The sequence below is a fragment of the Triticum aestivum genome, chromosome 2D, assembly GCF_018294505.1.
Source record: "Triticum aestivum cultivar Chinese Spring chromosome 2D, IWGSC CS RefSeq v2.1, whole genome shotgun sequence".
Taxonomy (NCBI): Eukaryota; Viridiplantae; Streptophyta; class Magnoliopsida; order Poales; family Poaceae; genus Triticum; species Triticum aestivum.
Window position 1 is genome coordinate 155,528,067 of NC_057799.1, and position 18,407 is coordinate 155,546,473.

Below are 18,407 nucleotides of genomic sequence, written 5' to 3' on the forward strand. Positions count from 1 at the left end.
CGAGTGGAACGACCAAGCAGACCAATCTTTCCACGAGTTGAAGAAGATGCTGACCACGCCACCTGTCTTGGCGGCACCGACTGAGAAAGAGCCCATGCTCCTTTACATTGCCGCGACTAGCCAAGTGGTCAGCACAGTGATTGTGGTTCAACGCCCAGAAGAAGGCTGGGCTCAGTTAGTCCAGAGGCTGGTGTATCACTTTAGCGAAGTACTGTCCCTACTTTCAAGAGCATCCCATCACGGTCATATGTACTGCCCCACTCGCCGAGATCATAGGCAACCGGGATGCATCCGGCCGGGTGGCTAAGTGGGCCATTGCGCTGGCTCCTTATACGATCTTCTACCAGCCTCGCACCGCCATCAAGTCCCAAGCATTGGCCGACTTCCTTGTCGACGGGGCCGAGACCCAGTACCTACCGCCGCCTCCTGACTCCACTCATTGGCGGATGCACTTCGATGGATCCAAGATGCGCACCGGCTTGGGAGCCGGCATTGTCCTTACCTCTCCCAAGGGCGACAAACTCAAATACACACTGCAAATTCATTTTGCCGCCTCCAATAATGTGGCCGAGTACGAGGCGCTCATACACGGGCTCCGGCTAGCCAAAGAGCTCGGCATACGCCGGATCCTGTGCTATGGCGACTCGGATCTGGTAGTCCAACAATCATCCAGCGACTGGGACGGCAAGGACGCAAACATGGCGAGCTACCGATTCCTCGTCCAGCAAATCAGCGGATACTTTGAAGGATGCGAGTTCCTCCACGTGCCACGGGCCGACAACGAGCAAGAAGATGCCCTGGCACGGATTGGCTCCACCCGACAAGCTATACCAACCGGCATCTCTCTTCAACGCCTCCTCAAACCGTCTGTCAAGCCGTCTCCAGAATCAGACTCCATCTTTGTACCGCCTGCCCCTGATGCAGCCGGATCCGACTTGGGGAACCCAGCAGGCGGCTCGGGGACTTCGACAGACGGCCCGGGGACTTCCGTAGTCGCACTCAGCACGGGACTTCAGAACCCGGCCTGGGGACTGCAACGACAAAATAGGCGGTGGCCGGCTCCAACTCTTCACCACCCAACCCACCCACCCTGGTCGCAGTAGCCGTATTGGCGATAGAAGAAGTCACAGCTCCATCATGGGCCCAACCCATCTTCAACTTCCTAGTAAACAGAGATCTGCCAACTGACGAGATCTCGGCAAGACAAGTTCAACGCCGAGCCGGAGCATACACAATAATAAACAGAGAACTCGTTAAGCGTAGCGTCACTGGAGTCTTCCAACGTTGCGTCGAGCCAGAGAAGGGCATAGCAATCCTCAAGGACATCCACCAAGGCGAATGCGGCCACCACGCGGCCTCAAGATCACTTGTCGCCAAAGCTTTCTACCATGGTTTCTTCTGGCCGACTGCTATGGAAGACGCCAAGGAACTAGTCAAATACTGCAAAGGGTGCCAAGTCTTCAGCTCCAAGCAACGCTTGCCGGCTTCTGCACTCAAGACCATCCCCCTCACCTGGCCCTTTGCCATCTGGGGGTTGCACATGGTGGGCCCATTCAAGACGGCGTGCGGCGGCATGACACATCTGCTTGTCGCTGTGGACAAATTCACCAAGTGGATTGAAGCGAAGCCAATCAAGAAGCTGAACGGGCCGACTGTCGTGACATTCATCGCAGATATCACCACCCGGTATGGCATACCACACAGCATCATCACCGACAACGGCACGAATTTTGCCAAGGGAGCACTGGCACGTTTCTGCGCGACACAGGGCATCCGACTGGACTTAGCGTCCGTTGCCCACCTGCAGTCAAACGACCAAGTCGAGCGAGCAAATGGCCTCATCCTCTCCGGCATTAAGCCCCGACTGGTCGTACCACTGGAGCGTTCGGCCGGCTGCTGGCTCGATGAGCTAACGGCTGTCCTATGGAGTCTGCGTACTACCCCGAACAAGTCAACCGACTTCACTCCTTTCTTCCTTGTATATGGTGCTGAGGCTGTCATCCCAACTGACATTGAGTTCGACTCGCCTCGGGTCACCATGTACACAGAGGCGGAAGCCAAGGAAGCGCGAGAAGATGGCGTCGACCTGCTGGAAGAGGGCCGGCTATTAGCACTCAGCCGGTCCGCCATCTACCAGCAGGGTTTGCGCTATTACCACAACCGGAAGGTCAAGCCAAGATCCTTCCAAGAAGGCGATCTTGTGCTCCGGCTGATCCAGCGAACAGCCGGCCAGCACAAGCTCGCGGCCCCTTGGGAAGGCCCCTTCGTCATCAGCAAGGCCCTAGGCAACGACTCCTACTACCTGATCGACGCACAGAAGCCGAAGGCACGCAAGAGGGATGATTCCGGCAAGGAGTCGGAACGACCATGGAACGCCAATCTCCTGAGAAGATTTTACAGTTAAAAGCAGTATGTACTCCGCTACCTTTTGTATTAAGTACAAGACAACAGGGCTCCCCGAGGCGCACTCGGGGACTACCCTCTTTTATCTATGAATGACGAGTGTCATACCTATGAATGTACTATTACATTTGATTTTCTGTCCGGCACCGGGTTCGACCAGTCGGCCCGGGGACTTACCGCCTTGAGTTATATTAAGGTTCTACCTGCAGTCGGACAAGTAGTGTGCCGGCACCCGAGCCCTCTCTTGTTGAAAGTCGCAGCTCGAAGAACCGACTGTCCGACTGGCAAGAGCCAAAGGCAGGAAAGGATGCCCACACAAAAAACGGCTAAGGACTAACGAACCTATATAGCACAAGCCGGCCTCCCACCACGCCTACCGGCTGTCAGAACAGCCGGCTGGCCGGCTTCCCATTCACTTTGCTACAATCCAAGAAAGCTAGAGTACTTGCCCTCCCAACCGGCCAAGCACTTCTCCAGCCACAGACTGCAGAGCAGCTGTCCGGCTGGGAAGGCGGCGACCAAGGGAGGGCGGCAAAGGAAACAGCCAAAGGATGAAAAGCAAGAACAATGGGAAGCCAAACACATGCATGATTATATTTACACAAAAGGCCTTCAACAGGCCGGCAGTCAACATAGTTTGAATACACCCCCAGTGCGTGGAACTGAGCAAACTTAACAATATATTGTTCAAAGAGCAAAAAACAGGAAAGCATAGGCGGCGGATCAGGCTAAGGGCGCAACAGGCGAGCCGGGTTGGTCGGTGGAGACGGCAGTGCCGGCTGGAGGAGTGGCCGGCTGGCGAGTCTCGGCTTGATCATCACCGGCTGCAGGCGGCGCGCTCGCACGCGCCTCGTTGCTGGAGGCACGATCAAGTTGAGGCTATCCGGTTGCTCCACCGTCTGGCACGACGTCTTCACCATCCTCTCCCTCCTCCTCTTCGCCCTCGTCGCTGGAGTAGATTTCCTCTGCCGAGTCCTCACCATCCGCCGGGTTCAGCCCGAACCACTCCTCCGGCTGAGCAATGCCGTTATCATCCACCTCAGGAGCAAAGGCGCTGGTGTCGGTGTAGTCGGTGATTGCCGAGGCGCGTTGGATGATATCCGGCCGCACCGCCTCCAACTCGTCGTCGGCCTCCTGCTGCCAGCTGGCCAGCTGGTCCAAGCTCAACTCGGGATACCAGGCTTTGACGAACTCCAGGGCCCGCCTAGCGCCTGACCGAGCTGCAGAAGCCTTCCAGGCCTCGAAGCAGCCAACCGCTACCTCCAGCCAGTCGGCAGTCCGACTGGGGCCACGGGGAACCACCTCGCCGGGCCAGAGGGCGGCCAGCATCTGCGCCCCAACGCGCTGAAGACGGCGGAGCATGCGGTGAGGCGGCTGGAGGCGGGCTTGGATTGCCAGAAGCTGCTCCTGAAGCGACCGACGAGCATTCGGCGCGATCACAGCACCAGCCTGCCTTTGCGCCTCGCGGTGGGCCTCGATGACCTGGTTGGCGGCGGTAGAGTAACCAGGGAAGTACTCTGCACAAGAAAGAAAGGAAGAGAAAAAACACAAAGTTAGAGAATGGACCAAATGGCAAGCGGCAAGCAAGGAACGAAGAAGAAGGCGGCCTACCGTCAACCAAGTCTTCGATCTGGCCGTAGCCGTTGATCAGCGACTGCCTTGCCTCAGCCCAGCTCGCCGCCTCGGTCTCGTACTTGGCTTGGAGGGCGGCCTCGCTGTCCTGCACCGCCTTCAGGGCCGCCTTATTGCTCTCCTCCTGGTCATCCAGCTTCTTGACCAAGCGGTCACGCTCCTGAGCCAAGGCCTCGAACTCGGCTTCCTTGGCGTGAAGGGCGGTCTGGGCCAAACCCAACTGCCCCCTCAGGTTGGCATTGGCCCCTGCAGATAAGAAAAAAAGAAAGCAATAAGAAAAAAGTCGCCAGGAAAGATCCGGCCCGACTGCTCAGCAGTCGGCCCGAACCTCGGGGACTACACCTAGTGGGTGCGCTGACGCACCCCCACGTGAGATAAAAGATGAAGCACTTACTCCAACTCTCAGTTAGATCAGTGGTCTTCTGGGTCAGCTCCCGAGCCTGGGAATTGAAGGCAGCCGCGCGGAGGTTGTGGTAGTCCTGCGAGTCGGACAGAGAAGCAAATAAGAAACAAGATAGCCAAACAAGTCTACCAAGAAGTTCCAAGCCGCCTGCTCAGCAGCCGACTCGGAACTCGGGGACTACACCGAGTGCGTGCACTGACGCGCCCCCACGGAAGAAATCAAGATCAAGAAACAAAAAAGCGGGAAGACTCACCCGAATGGCCGTCCGTGTCATGAGGAACTCTTGATTGTACGGCCTCAACACGGTGGCCTGGGACTGAAGCCGGTTCCGGACTTCCTGCGCCGCCAGGTTCACCACGGCCGCCCACCACCCGGCGTCCACCCCGAGCTGGCGCTGGCCGTCTCCAAATCCTGGGCCGACGAGCTAGAGCCCGCGGCCTTCTGCGGGTCCGGCGCCAAAGCTGCCTTCCCCGTGCGCTGGCGCGATGGCGACTGGACCACCAAGTCCGTCCTGGCAGCCGGCTCGCCTCCAGCCGGTTGCTCGGGCGGCGCATTAGGCCGACTGTCTTGGTCCGCCCTAGTCGGCGACGGCGGTGCCGCCTCCCTCTCCCGGACGACGACGTCGTCCTCCTCCCTCTCCATCCCCGGCAGGTCGCCACCGGCCTCCTCCGGCGGGGGCTCCGGGATCTCGGGCGCCACGGCGCGCAGGGGGGTGACAAGCAAGGCCCCCGCCGCCGCCTCTGCGGCTGCAGCCTTCGCCTGAGCCTTGGCCGCTGTGTCGGCTTGTGCCTCCGTCGACTCCTCCGCCATCTCCTGTGCCGCCTTGGCGGCGGCCGCCTTCAGCTCCTTCGCCTCCCGCTCCTCCCGCACCTCCCGCGCGTTCCTCTCCGTCGCCGCTAGAAGCTCGGCACGGGGGTCCACGCGGCGGGTGCTCCCGGATCCGCCCGCCGATCCAACCACGGAGGCGGCAACGATCCACTCAAGAGAGAGCGGAGCCCTGTTTGATAAGTCAAGACAAGGATTCAGAAATCGACAAGAAAAGAAGAAGGAATACGCGAGAGAATCGACACTTTCGCTGAAACCTTTGCGGTTGCTTCACCACCTTGCGGAAGCGGGCCGCCTTCGCGGCCGCTTCGTCCCGTCTGGTCGCTGCCGCCCCGCTCTTGGACTTCTTCGGCCGACTGCCGAACAAGCCCGACGCGGCCCGGCGCTTCTGCGCGCCGCCTCGAACAGGCGGCGCGGCGGATGAACCCGCGCCATGGTCGGACGCCGGCTGGCGGCGCGGGATGATTTCTGCCTCGTCGTCATACGACCAGTCGTCGAAGCTGGCTCCAAGCCCGGAGCCGCCTGCTTCGCCGCCTCCCGCCTCCGTGTTGTCGTCCATAGCGGCCGCCCCCAAGTCGGGGTCCTTCAAGTCATGCGCCGCCTAGTCGGGGAGAAATTGGCGATCCGCCCTGCTGACCCGACCGCCGGTCGAAGGAGAGGGCTCTGCCAAGACAAACCGACTCGTCAGAGTCGGCCAAGAAAAAGTTGGTGACAAAAGTAAAGAAGAGAAGATAAAGAAAGCTTACCATAGGCGGGGGATTGGCACGGGAGTACGACTCCTTGCCAAACTGCCACTCCTCGGAGAGCTTGCAGTTCGCGAGATAGTTCACCATGTGAGCTACCTCGTCATGAGGCATCTCCTTGGTGCACATCCGACTCGAATCGAGTTGGCCACTCATTTGACAGATCAAATGAGGGCGGCCTTGGAGCGGGAGCACCCGGCGCACCGCGAAGGCGGCCAGCAGGTCGGACCCGGTCAGGCCCTCCGACTGGATCATTACCCGGAGTCGGGCGACGGCGGCGGCTCTAGCCGGCGACAGCGTTCTGGCCCGATAGGACCACTGGGGCCACCTCCCAGCTGGCAGGCCGGCTACGTAAGCCGGCAAGTTGACGAAGTCGCCTTGCGGGGCGACGTTCTTCACGTAGAAGTACGATTTCTGCCAGAGCTTCACCGACTGGATCAGCGCGATGGCAGGGAAGGGGTTGTCGGCTACGGCCTCCGCATCGCGATGAAGGCGCTGCTCTGAGCCGGCATGCCCTGCATGCGGGTGCCGAGCTTGGACTGGAAGAATTCCCCCAGAGCTCAAGGGTGGGGAGAATGCCAAGGAAGCCCTCGCACAGAGTGACGAAGGCGGACAGCAGCACCATCGTGTTTGGAGTGAGGTGGTGCGGCTGGAGCTGGTAGAATTCAAGGAAGGAGCGGAAGAAGGCGCTCGCGGGCAGGCCAAGGCCGCGCAGGAAATGCGAGAGGAAGATTACCCGCTTGCCTTCCTCTGGCGCCAGCGTGATCTCCTTCTTCGGCGCAAGACGGACCCGCACCTGGTCCTTGCTGGGCAACCACCGCGTCTTGCGGAGGAAGTCGATGTGGTCCGCATGGACGTTGGAGCCGTCCCAGTCTCCGCCGTGCTGCATAACGGCAAGAAGCTGATGAGGAAGGGCACGGAACGGCGAAACCACGGCCCCGCGGCGGCGAAGCTGCGGGGTAGTGCGAAGACTAGAGGGACGGCGCGGCGGCGAAGGGCTGCTGCAACGAAGAAGAAGAAGAAGAGAATGGCGGAGCGAGGGTGAGCGTGCGAGCGCCTGCCGCTCCCCCTCCTCCCCCTACTTATAGCCTCATGCGGCGGAGCCGAGGAGGCGAGGCGTGGGGGGAACGTGGGATTAACTGCGCCCACTCCCCCACGTCCCGTGATTATTGCACCCTAACGGCGTGCGGGAACTGCCGTCGGAAGGCGAGCGGCCCGCTTTGGGCCGCAAAAGATCGACACCTAGGCCTAGGCATGGAAGTGGTGGGCCCTGGCCTGCGGCGGCGTTCCGTCGCGCGCGTGGGCTGGCAGGCTTTTTCAGCCGGAGGGTGCCGCGTGGCGCGCGGGCGGCAAGCGGTCGGCCCGCAACCCGGCGTGCACACCAGCTGGCTCCCACCTTCAGACTTCAAAACCTCGCCAAGACGGCGGACCTAACCAAAGCCAGCTCCTAGCTGCTGGCTCTTCAAGATACACTACAAAAAAAAGACACATCCGTGACATTTTGGGCCGAACGAATTTTTTTTCTGTCATACATATGACACTTCTATGACGATAATTGTGACAAAACCCGGTATCATCATAGATGTGGTGGGCTCCTACTTCTATGACAAAAAATCATGACAGAAAATGGGCTTTTCGTCCTGGGCGGGCCGGAGACGCAGCTGCATGACATTCTTTGGGCCGTCCATGACGGAAAAAACCATGGTAGAAGCGAGGGCGAGGAAGATTTCGAGGAGTTCCCGGTTACTGTGGGAGGTCGGGGGCCGAGCGATGCGCGTTTCTGTCATACACGTACGCGCGTGTGTGCGAGGCATTGGCTCTAACTGAACCCGAGCGAGGCGTTGGGCTCTAACTGAACCCGAGCGATTGCACTGCAGGCTACGCGTTACTGAACCCGAGCGATCGATCGATGGCTGTTAACTGAACCCGATCGACGATTCCTTCACTACTGCTGCTAACTGAAGCCGATCGATGCTGCCTCTGGATGAACAGTGAGCGTTGCTGGGGGGGTTGGATGAACAGTTCCCGGTGGGGGTGCATGAACAGGACCCTGTGGTGTTGCCTCTGGATGAACAGGACCCCGATCGATCGAGCTGGTTGGGGCTAGATGAACAGGACCCTATGGAGGGCAGGATGAACAGGACCACCTCGTGGAGGGCAGAATGAACAGTAGACGGTGGACGGCTGGATGAACAGTAGCCCGTGGAGGGGTGGTTGAACAGGAGCCCGTGGAGAGGGTTGGTTGAACAGTAGCCCGGTGGAGTAGCGCGTGGTGGAGGCTGGATGAACAGGAGCCCGTGGATGAACAGTCGCAGGTGGAGGCTGGAGGAGGTCGACGGTGGATGAACAGTAGCCCGTGGAGGCTGGAGGGGGTCGACGGTGGAGATGAACAGTATCCCGTGGAGTCCCGTTTTGCGGTACGCCACACCCCTCCCGATGAACAGGACCCCCGTTTCGATCGTAGCGCTCCAACACAAGTCCGTTTGCTCCGTTTTGCGGTACGCCACACCCCTCCCGATCAACAGGACCGCCGTTTCGACCGTAGGAGGTCCGTTTCCTCCGTTTTGCGGCACGCCAGACCCCTCCCGATGAACAGGATCCCATTTCAAACGTGTCCGGTCGAACACAAGGCCGTTTCTCCGTTCTGCAGTACGCCAGGCCTTCTTTCCATCGGCTGTTCCGTCCAAGCCCTCCCGATGAAAATGATGACGCATTCCGTTCCGACCCAGCCGGTTGGCTCCCACGCGTTCCGTTGCCTCCTCATGAACACGACGCATTCCGTTGCCTCCCCATGAACACGACGCATTCCGTTGCCTCCCCATGAACACGACGAGGACGATGTTTCTCCGTTTCGACCCAGCCATGTACACGAGCCCTGGCCGTACGTATGCGCGAATAGGCGTTCGACACCCCGCCCGTACGTACACATACGTGGCCGTATTTTCTTTCTTGCACCCTAGCCATTGTACGTACGTGTACATGCTACGTGCGCGCCTCTACAACGACACGTACGCGCCTCTACTACTGCACATGCGCACCTCTACATCCACCAGTATATATGTACATACACGTTCGCGACCAGAATGAGAACGCTACGTACTTCCTTGCCTGCGAAGATGTAGCTGGTGCGTCCCAGCAGTCAGGGGGGCGAATCATTTTTTTTCCCGGTCGCACTTCCTTGCGTGCGAAGATGTAGCTGGTGGGTCCCAGCAGTCAGGGGCAAACGTTTTTTCGTGAAATATGGTGGCCCGTCTGGTGGGTCCCAGCTGTCAGGTGGAGGAATAATTATTTTGCACGTAATAAGGAGGCACTTCCTTGCTGCGGCCATGGACCCAGCTGTCAGCCTCTCCACGTACAGTCCATGTCCGATGGAAGCCGTTCCTTGACCACGTTGACCACGCCGCGCCGAGAGCACCAGGGCGGTGGACGACGGCGAGGCCTAGGAAGGGGACAACATGGAGCCGGGGAAGACGCGGCAGTGGATGCCCACGCGTAGAGGAGTACGAGGGTTCACTGGTTCGCTGCGGTGTGAGGCTGTCGTCGCCGCAGAATAACAGGGGGTGTGGGTGAGTAGAGGGATGGCCTGGCCAGCGGTGGGAGTAGTAGGGGGCGGTGAGGCCTCCACCGCATCACAGCCGACCACGGGAGGCAGGAGCACGAAGCACGACCGGCGCTGGTTTGGGCGGCTGGAGTAAGAAGACCAGAGGTTGAAGAAGCACTACGGCCATTGGATGGACATCGTACGGTCACTGGAGCTAGAATCGTGCATATTGACTAAGTTGACAAAGCCCTCCGTCCCCGTTAACTTAGTAGGCCCACAAGTCAGCCTGCCACTATAATGGGTCCCAGCTAACAGGGGGAGTATTTATTTTTTTGTGCGTAATAAGGAGGCACTTCCTTGCGTGCGAAGATATAGCTGGTGGGTCTGAGCTGTCAGCGGCGGTAATGTTTTTTGCGCGAAATACAGAGGCCCTTTCGGTGGTCCCTGATGTCAGGTGGAGGAATCATTATTTTGCGCGTAATAAGGAGGCATTTCCTTGCGTGCGGCCGTGGGCCCAGCTGTTGGCCTGTCCACGTATAGTCCACTTCAGATGCATGTCGGTCGTTGACCACGTTGACCGGGCCGCGCCGAGAGCACCAGGGTGGTGGACGACGGCGAGGCCTAGGAAGGGAACGACACGGAAGCAGGGAAGACTCAGCAGTTGTTTCCCACGCGGAGGGGAGTACGACTGTACGAGGGTTTACTGGTTCGTCTGCCGTCGCTGGAGAATGACAACAGGTGTGGGTGAGTAGAGGGATGGCTAGGCCAGCGATGGGAGTACGGTGGGGCAGTGAGGCCTGCGCGGCAGCACAGCCGGCCGCGGGGAGGAGGGAGCAGGCAGTCCTGCCGGCGCTTGTTTGAGCGGCTGGAGTAGGAAGAGCAGAGATTGAAGAAGCACGACGGCCGTTCGATGGACATCCAACAGTCACTGCTTGTGCGTCATCCTTTTTTTTAGGAAAGCCTCAAATCTGTGGAAAACAGCATATAGCCCATCTGCCATTATTTCTAATAATTTAGAGCCCATTTGCTAATTCTTAAGGTTTTTTTGGAGCCCATATTCTTTTTGTTATCATTACAGCCCATATTGTGGCCACGGTTAAAAAATTATAGGAAATTTGGATATTTCGGTGCGGTCCGAACTGTTTTTAATCCCGAAATTTTGACTCGCATTCAAACAGATTTTAAAAATAAATGTATATCAATATAAAATCCAACAAATTCTCCACGCATAAAAATTAATGTAATTTAAAATCTCGAAATGAAAAAAAGATATTTGAAACTAATTGCCGGTTTGATGTGTTTTAAAAATGTACAGCCCATTTCTCATTACTGATAGGCCATTTTCTCGGCCAGCCAAATGAAGCTCTCCTCGTCTTGAAAGATTTGCAGCCCAATAGGCCTGACAAAGCGACTTACTTGGCAAATCACAAAAAAACTGGGCTATGGCCGTGGACCCAGCTGTCAGTCTCTCCACGTACAGTACTCTTGCGATGGAAGTCGGTCGTTGACCACATTGACCATGGCGCGTCGAGAGCACCAAGGCGGTGGACGACGACGAGGCCTAGGAAGGGGACGATGCGAAGACGGGGAAGACGCGACAGTGGATGCCCACGCGGAGAGGAGTACGAGGGTTCACTGGTTCGGCTGCGGCGTGAGGCTCCCGTCGCCGCTGAATAACAGGGGGTGTGGGTGAGTAGAGGGATACCCTGGGCCAGCGCTGGGAGTAGTAGGGGGCGGTGAGGCCTCCGCGGCATCACAACCTGCCACGAGAGGCAGGAGCACGCGGCACGACCGGCGCTGCTTTGGGCGGCTGGAGCAAGAAGACCAGAGGTTGAAGAAGCACTATGGCCATTGGATGGACATCATATGGTCACTGGAGCTAGAATCGTTCATATTGACTAAGTTGACAAAGCCCTCCGTCCTCGTCAACTTAGTAGGCCCACAAGTCAGCCACCCACTATGGTGGGTCCCAGCTAGCAAGGGGTATTCATTTTTTGGTGCGTAATAAGGAGGCACTTCCTTGCGTGCGAAGATATAGCTGGTGGGTCCGACCTGTCAGTGGGGGGAACATTTTTTCGCGAAATGCAAAAGCCCTTCCCACGTACAGTGCATAATAAGGAGGAACTTTCCTTGCGTGCGACCATGGACCTCGTGGGTCATAGCCGTCAGGCTCTCCACATACAGTCCTCTTCTGATGACTTTCGTATGTTGACCACGCCGCGCCGAGCGCACCGAGGCGGTGGACGACGGCGAGGCCCTAGACTGGAACGACCCGGAGATGGGGAAGACGCGGCAGTGGAGTCGCAGATGGAGAGGAGTGGGAAACTTGACTCGTTCGGGTGCGGGGTGGGCCTACACTCGGCAGAGAATAACAGGAGGTGCGGAGTGGAGGGATGGCCTGGCCATCGGCGGGGTAGCGTTTCGCTGAGGAGCGCAAAACAACGCCGCTGGACGCCGAAGGCTGGAGCAGGCGATTCCGGCAGCGCTGGGGGAAGAAGACGAGAGATTGAAGAAGAATGCCGGCCGTTGGATGTAAATGCAATGCCTTCTTAGGCTTCGACCTACTGGCCCACATGTCAGCCAGTCCATTGGTTTTTTAGTCCATTTGGTGGGCTGGGTGAAACAATGATGTAGCATCTATGCAGCCCGTTTAAGTCCCATTTGCATTTAACTCGAAATCCGTGGACTTGCTGGGCTGGGCGAAAATATCATGTTGGGCTAGATGGAGAAACGTTATAAAAACATAAACAGATGATCGCACGTCAGTAAAATCTTTGCAAGCTTATGTACGCAATCACTAGGAGTTAACTTGCCAAGTTATATATAAACAATTATTATTATTATTATTTTGTAAGAACTTTCAACTTACAAAATAAAATATCATTTTAATTTGATGAGTTAATAGTACGTGGGGTATTATTATTTTTTAGGCTAGACGTGGGACAGTTGAGTTGGTTCTAGGGGAAAGTACTGGGAGAAAACTCAGTTTACATCGAAAAAGAAAGTGGGAGAAAATTCAGAGACCTGCTGGGTCCACCTAAGGAGGGGAATATGTTGGGAGGAAGGAGATTCAAAGCACAGCAGCCGAGTGAACTAGTTTTTTTTACGGAAAATTGAACTAGTTTACATACATAAGCAAATAGCCACTAAAAAAACAATCGGGTTAATGGGTTCTTAAAAGAAATATTTCGGATGAAACACTCAGATGATAAAGGTGCTTATAAACAGATAAAGTACAACATCTAGACCTTCCTGGCACGCTTGATCATGACGCTGCGGCTGTCCGTGTACTCGTCGGTTACGGGAAGCAGACACGCCCTCATGTCCAAGATCGGCCTGTACATGTCGTAGCATGCGTATGCGTCCTTGGCCGCGTAGGTTATGTAGGCTAGATTCAGAGGTACCTCCCACGTGTTCAGGTCGTCTTCTTTCATGTTGGTGTATCAGGGGTCGATGATGGTCTCAGCGAGGTCAACCACGGAGTCCTTCTCCTCCCCGTTGCTGATGATCTTGTATTGCTTCTGGATGTCGACAAGCTTGTTGCACGAGATGGCCGAATCATCGCGTTCTTCCTTCTCTCCACCGTAGCGAAGGTGCAGTCGGCGCTACCGATGAAACGGGCGAATGCTCCAGAACCTGGTGCAGCCATAGGACTGAGGCGAGGTAGAGCTTCACCGAGTCCGTATCGTTGGTGTACATCACATTCAACTTGGTGCAGCCATAGGACTGAACGGCGAACTCAAAGGGGAACTCCTTGCTGAAGTCCATATCCAGCAGGCTCACCCCTCGGATCGCCATTGGAGTCTCTTCGAGTGAACGAGTGTGTAGGCGGCGGCAGCAGTTCGCAGCAGATTCAATAGTAAGCTGAGTGTGTACATGCGACAACAGTTACTACCCCTCCCTTGTCCGTTGCACGCCCGGCAGAAGATGCACCCTCGGCCACACGTCGGTTCACGAGCGGGTCTGTATTGGTACTGTAATAACAGGAGTTAGTGGTCACTTTACTTAAATTTAATTAGCTTTAATAGAAATTTATAATTAAAACAAGCAATGCATTCGCTCGTTCTATAAGTGCCAGAGGATCAACATGCACAACAATTAGAATTATTATTCTCAGGACGCTCACGATCAGCACATTTGTCGCACTTTCACAAAGATAATACTACCAAGTTTGAACTGTTTGTTATGGTTGTTGTCCTCTGCATCATCATGCCGTGTTTCCCAGCTTGCAAGATTCAGAACCAACAAATAAGATCCAAATAATAAGTACAACAAAGATGCCTACACATCTCATTGATTCCCAGCTTGCAAGATTCAGAACCAACAAATAAGATCCAAATAATAAGTACAACAAAGATGCCTACACATCTCATTGATTTCCAGCTTGCAAGATTCAGAACCAACAAATAAGATTCAAATAATAAGTACAACAAAGATGCCTACACATCGCACTGATTCCCAGCTTGCAAGATTCAGAGCCAACCCATTAGAGCCTTTTGATAAAGTGAATATCGGGATTAAATCCATCTTGGCTAGCCATGTCATACAATCGAAGAACTTGGCGAATGCTCTTGACCGTCACAACATCTGTAGTTGAGTATTCATGTTTGCACAGCGCAGATAATAAAGAGAATGATTACTATAATAGTGGCACTAGTGGAAGTCAACCTGCAGCTCCACTCGATGATTCAATTCATGCCACTTTTTCTGCAGTTCACCTGAAATGAAGCAAAGATTGCATCATTCAGCTACGGCTCATCTTGCAAAGGCTAATAAAATGTTGCACGAGATTACCAGCAGAATTTGACGGAGATTTTGGAAACTCCAATCACCATTTTGTGCAGTTCCACCAAAAATTGAGAGATGTTGCCCATGTAACATTTTAGTTGAACTGCACAAGACACTCATTCCAAAAAAGTGTTTTGTGCAGTTCACCAAAAGGTCACAATAGCAACAAGGTGAAATGGATATCCCTATCTGCACAAAAAGATAGAATGTAAACAGTTGCTGGTCAATAAGAATATACGAAACATATACAAAATGAAAAGAAGCATCTTAATTATGTTCATGGCAATCACGCAAGGACAGTAGAAATTTTAAAACGTCAGCAATGCTTCATGTTACCAGAAGCATTATGATCAACAATGAGATTCCTCAAATATGGGATTACTTTAATGGTGGCATTGCTTGTTTACCAGACACAGTAAATCAACAGCAGCTAAAGAGTTTGTTTAAGGGCATGGGACCGTGGGGACACCAGGACACTCAGCAGCGTAAAGGAGCAACTTACTTATCATACTGGGGAAAACAGCAGGAGTGCCATTTGTAACACAGTTTAATTGCATCTTATCACTGGAGGCATTAGATTAACAATAACACTGGTTAGACATGTCCCTAAGGTAACAGTGTGATCGCTTCATTTTACATGCGCCCTTACATTAACAACATCAAAAGGTTGGTATAAGGACATGCGACAGTGGACGCATCAGCACAATGTACATACAAGGAGGCATAAAGTGGTGATGCCGAGTTTGTTCATGCTATGTGAGGGCAGCAAACCTAATCCTGGAGACCTTGTACTATGTGAGGGCAGCAAATCTAATCCTGGAGACCTTTTACTATGTGAGGGCAGCAAATCTAATCCTGGAGACCTTTTACCATGTGAGGGCAGCAAATCTAATCCTGGAGACCTTTTACTATGTGAGGGCAGCAAATCTAATCCTGAGACCTTTTACTATGTGAGGGCAGCAAATCTAATCCTGAGACCTTTTACTATGTGAGGGCAGCAAATCTAATCCTGGAGACCTTTTACTATGTGATGGCAGCAAATCTAATCCTGGACATACTCTGTTGACTTGTCCACCAGCCGCCACTTTCTGTCCTTTTTTCAACCAATAATAGATCTGCTCCTTATCCAGTTTGTACTGCGTTTTCCCATTATTTCACTTTTCAACCAAGAGACCGGTTGGGTATCTGATCTCTACTACTTTCACCATATTATTTCCTCTTTGAATCAAGTCCTAGATTCATACTACAACTTTCCCCCCTTTCTTCGTTGTTTGAACAAAGCCCTAGATTCGAATGCATGAAGTAGCTTTACCTCTAATAATACTAAAAATTTAGGTGGCTTTAGAAGAGCTGATGGGAGTAGAAAAAGATGCACATGCAGACACGTGGGGAGCTGGGGCAGTAGAGCAAGGCCGCTTTCGAAGAACTTATACCTGAGGGTCGCCGGGATGTCGGCGGCGGCAGGTCGGATCTGCGGACAATACGGCATGGAGGAAGAAGGGTCGGACGACCTCCCGAGCCGGCGCTGTGTAGGAGAGAACGGCACGGGCAGAGGATCGGGCCCCTCCGGCAGCTATGGGTTTCCTCCCTCGGCGGCGATGACCGCGTGAACGATGCACCTTTTAGTCCTCTACACACACTGGCCGAAGGGATCCGGCCGGATCTGTGACCAGCGGTGAGCAGAGAGAAAATGTCGCTACCGCTGTCTTGTTTATATCTGAAGAGGATGAGAGAATGAAGAGAGCAACCCTAGTAAAGCAAGCGCTCAGGCCCCAGCGTCCATATATAGTGGAGTGATTATCTTTTTTCTCTCCAGAACAAGCGTTTCAATTTGTGTACGTGGCATTAAAGAAAAGAAACTCTCTATTTAAGGTGACTACTGTACGACTCCTACTTACTACTAGTAGTACTACAGTATTGTTCACTTGTGCTCCCAGCCCCTCCATTCATTGAACAACCCCACGGGTGAATAAACATACAGTAAGTACTGTATTTATATAGAACGAACAAGATCGAACTATTTTCTCGTAGTTAAAAGTTGAGGGCAGGGCTTTTCCCGGGCAGTACGCGCAGCAGTTTTCGGGTAGGCGGTTTGACAGAGAGACGAGGAGGGTGAGCGCGTGGGGCTGTGCGATTTGACGGCGCGTTACTGCTGGAAAGACTTGTGATATGACCACTCATTATAGTCATGAATTACTCGCGCTCCGACCGGGGTGATGCCCCCCTTCCGTTCTGCGCTCTAATCTGGTGCATGACACGTCGACCCGGATGCTGGCTCTCCCACATGTCGGAGTAGTAAGAAGGAGCAAAGAATTATGCGGTATATACTAGTACTACTCAGGTCGGAGGAGTGCGAACCACGGCAACCCAGTGAACCAGCAGTGCGAACCACGGTAGCCCAGTGAACCAGCAGTAGAAAACAATGTGGTGATATGGCCATAAAAAACAATGTGCTACGGTCCACACTGTAGCATGTACAGTAACACTCCTCTTTGTTTGGATCCCTGAGTTAGAGCTAGTTTGGGTTGAAATAGCCTCAAATTATTGAAACAAGAGGGGTTAGTTTGAGCTAGTTTGCTCAAACCCAGCTAAAAAAACTAGCCCGGTGGAGAGGTTCTAATTGGGTTAGTTATCCTCGGGCCCACTAAAAGAGAACTAAAAAAATCTCCCCTGCCCGCACCAGATCGCTCCCCCCTCTCGCACGACTCCTCTCTGTTCCCCATAGGGCCGCTCGCCCTCTCTCTCCTCCGGCCGCCCTCTCCTTCCGGCCTCCGCCGCCCTACTCCGGCCGCCCTCTCCCTCTGGCCTTCGAAGGTCGCCCTGCTCCCCCTTCACCGGTCGTTTTTCTCCCTCTGTCGTGCGCGGCGGCGGCGCATCTACCAGGGAGGTCACGAGAGGGGTGAGTTTGTTCGTTCCTTCTCTCTCTCATGGCCATATCATTGATCTTGCTTGCTCTAGCGCTAATTCTGATTTGGAAAAGTAGATCCTGATCAAACTTGGTATAGATTTGTGGTGCACGCATGGAATTGTTTGATGCTGCTTGAGGAGGTAATAAATCTTTCTAGAGGCCCAAAGATTCAGGTCACCTTTCTAGGTATTTCAGTTTCAGGCTTGCATTATTTCTAGAGGCCCAAATATTTAGTTCACCTTTCTAGGTATTTCAATTTCAGGCTTGCATTATTTCTAGAGGCCCAAAGATTTAGTTCACCTTTCTAGGTATTTCAGTTTCAGGCTTGCATTATTTCTAGAGGCCCAAAGATTTAGTTCACCTTTCTAGGTATTTCAATTTCAGGCTTGCATTATTTCTAGAGGCCCAAAGATTCAGTTCACCTTTCTAGGTATTTCAGTTTCAGGCTTGCATTATTTCTAGAGGCCCAAAGATTCAGTTCACCTTTCTAGGTATTTCAGTTTTAGGCTTGCATTATTTCTAGAGGCCCAAAGATTCAGTTCACCTTTCTAGGTATTTTAGTTACAGGCTTGCATTATTTCTACAGGCCCAAAGATTAAGTTCCCAGTCGGCGGCAAGCGGCCCTGCTACCCATGCCGGTGTCGACCTCAACTCGCAAGGGCCGGTGTCTGAGGGGTTCCCGGGGCATGGGCTCTACAGAGCCTTCCTCCAGAGTGACGATGGCGAGCTCCTCCCTCGGTGCGTGAGGGGCTCCGGGCTCCCTCCCTATCGTGAATGACTTCCGTGATGAGTTAGCTCATTCTTTGTTTCATGGATTGCTTTTTTATTTTGTGAAGCTTGATTGACGACATGTATGTTTAAGTGGGATATCTCATTTGTATGGACAAAGTAAAAATTATCATGTTTTTGCATGCTTGATTTGTATAGATGGTTCGTTTATGTCAATTGTGAGCGGGAGGAGGCCACAGAAGAGTCGGTCACACCAAGAGGGTGCTTGGATCCAAGGGACTTATTTTAGTCTGAGTAAAAAAGTCTCTTTAAGAGGCTAAAGTTCCAAGCACCCCTGACTAAAGTGGGGCTAAAACTAGTCTTGAGACTAAAAAAATTTAGTCAGGGGTACCCCTACTAAAATGTGGATTAGTCCTCTCTCTCCTCATTTAACTC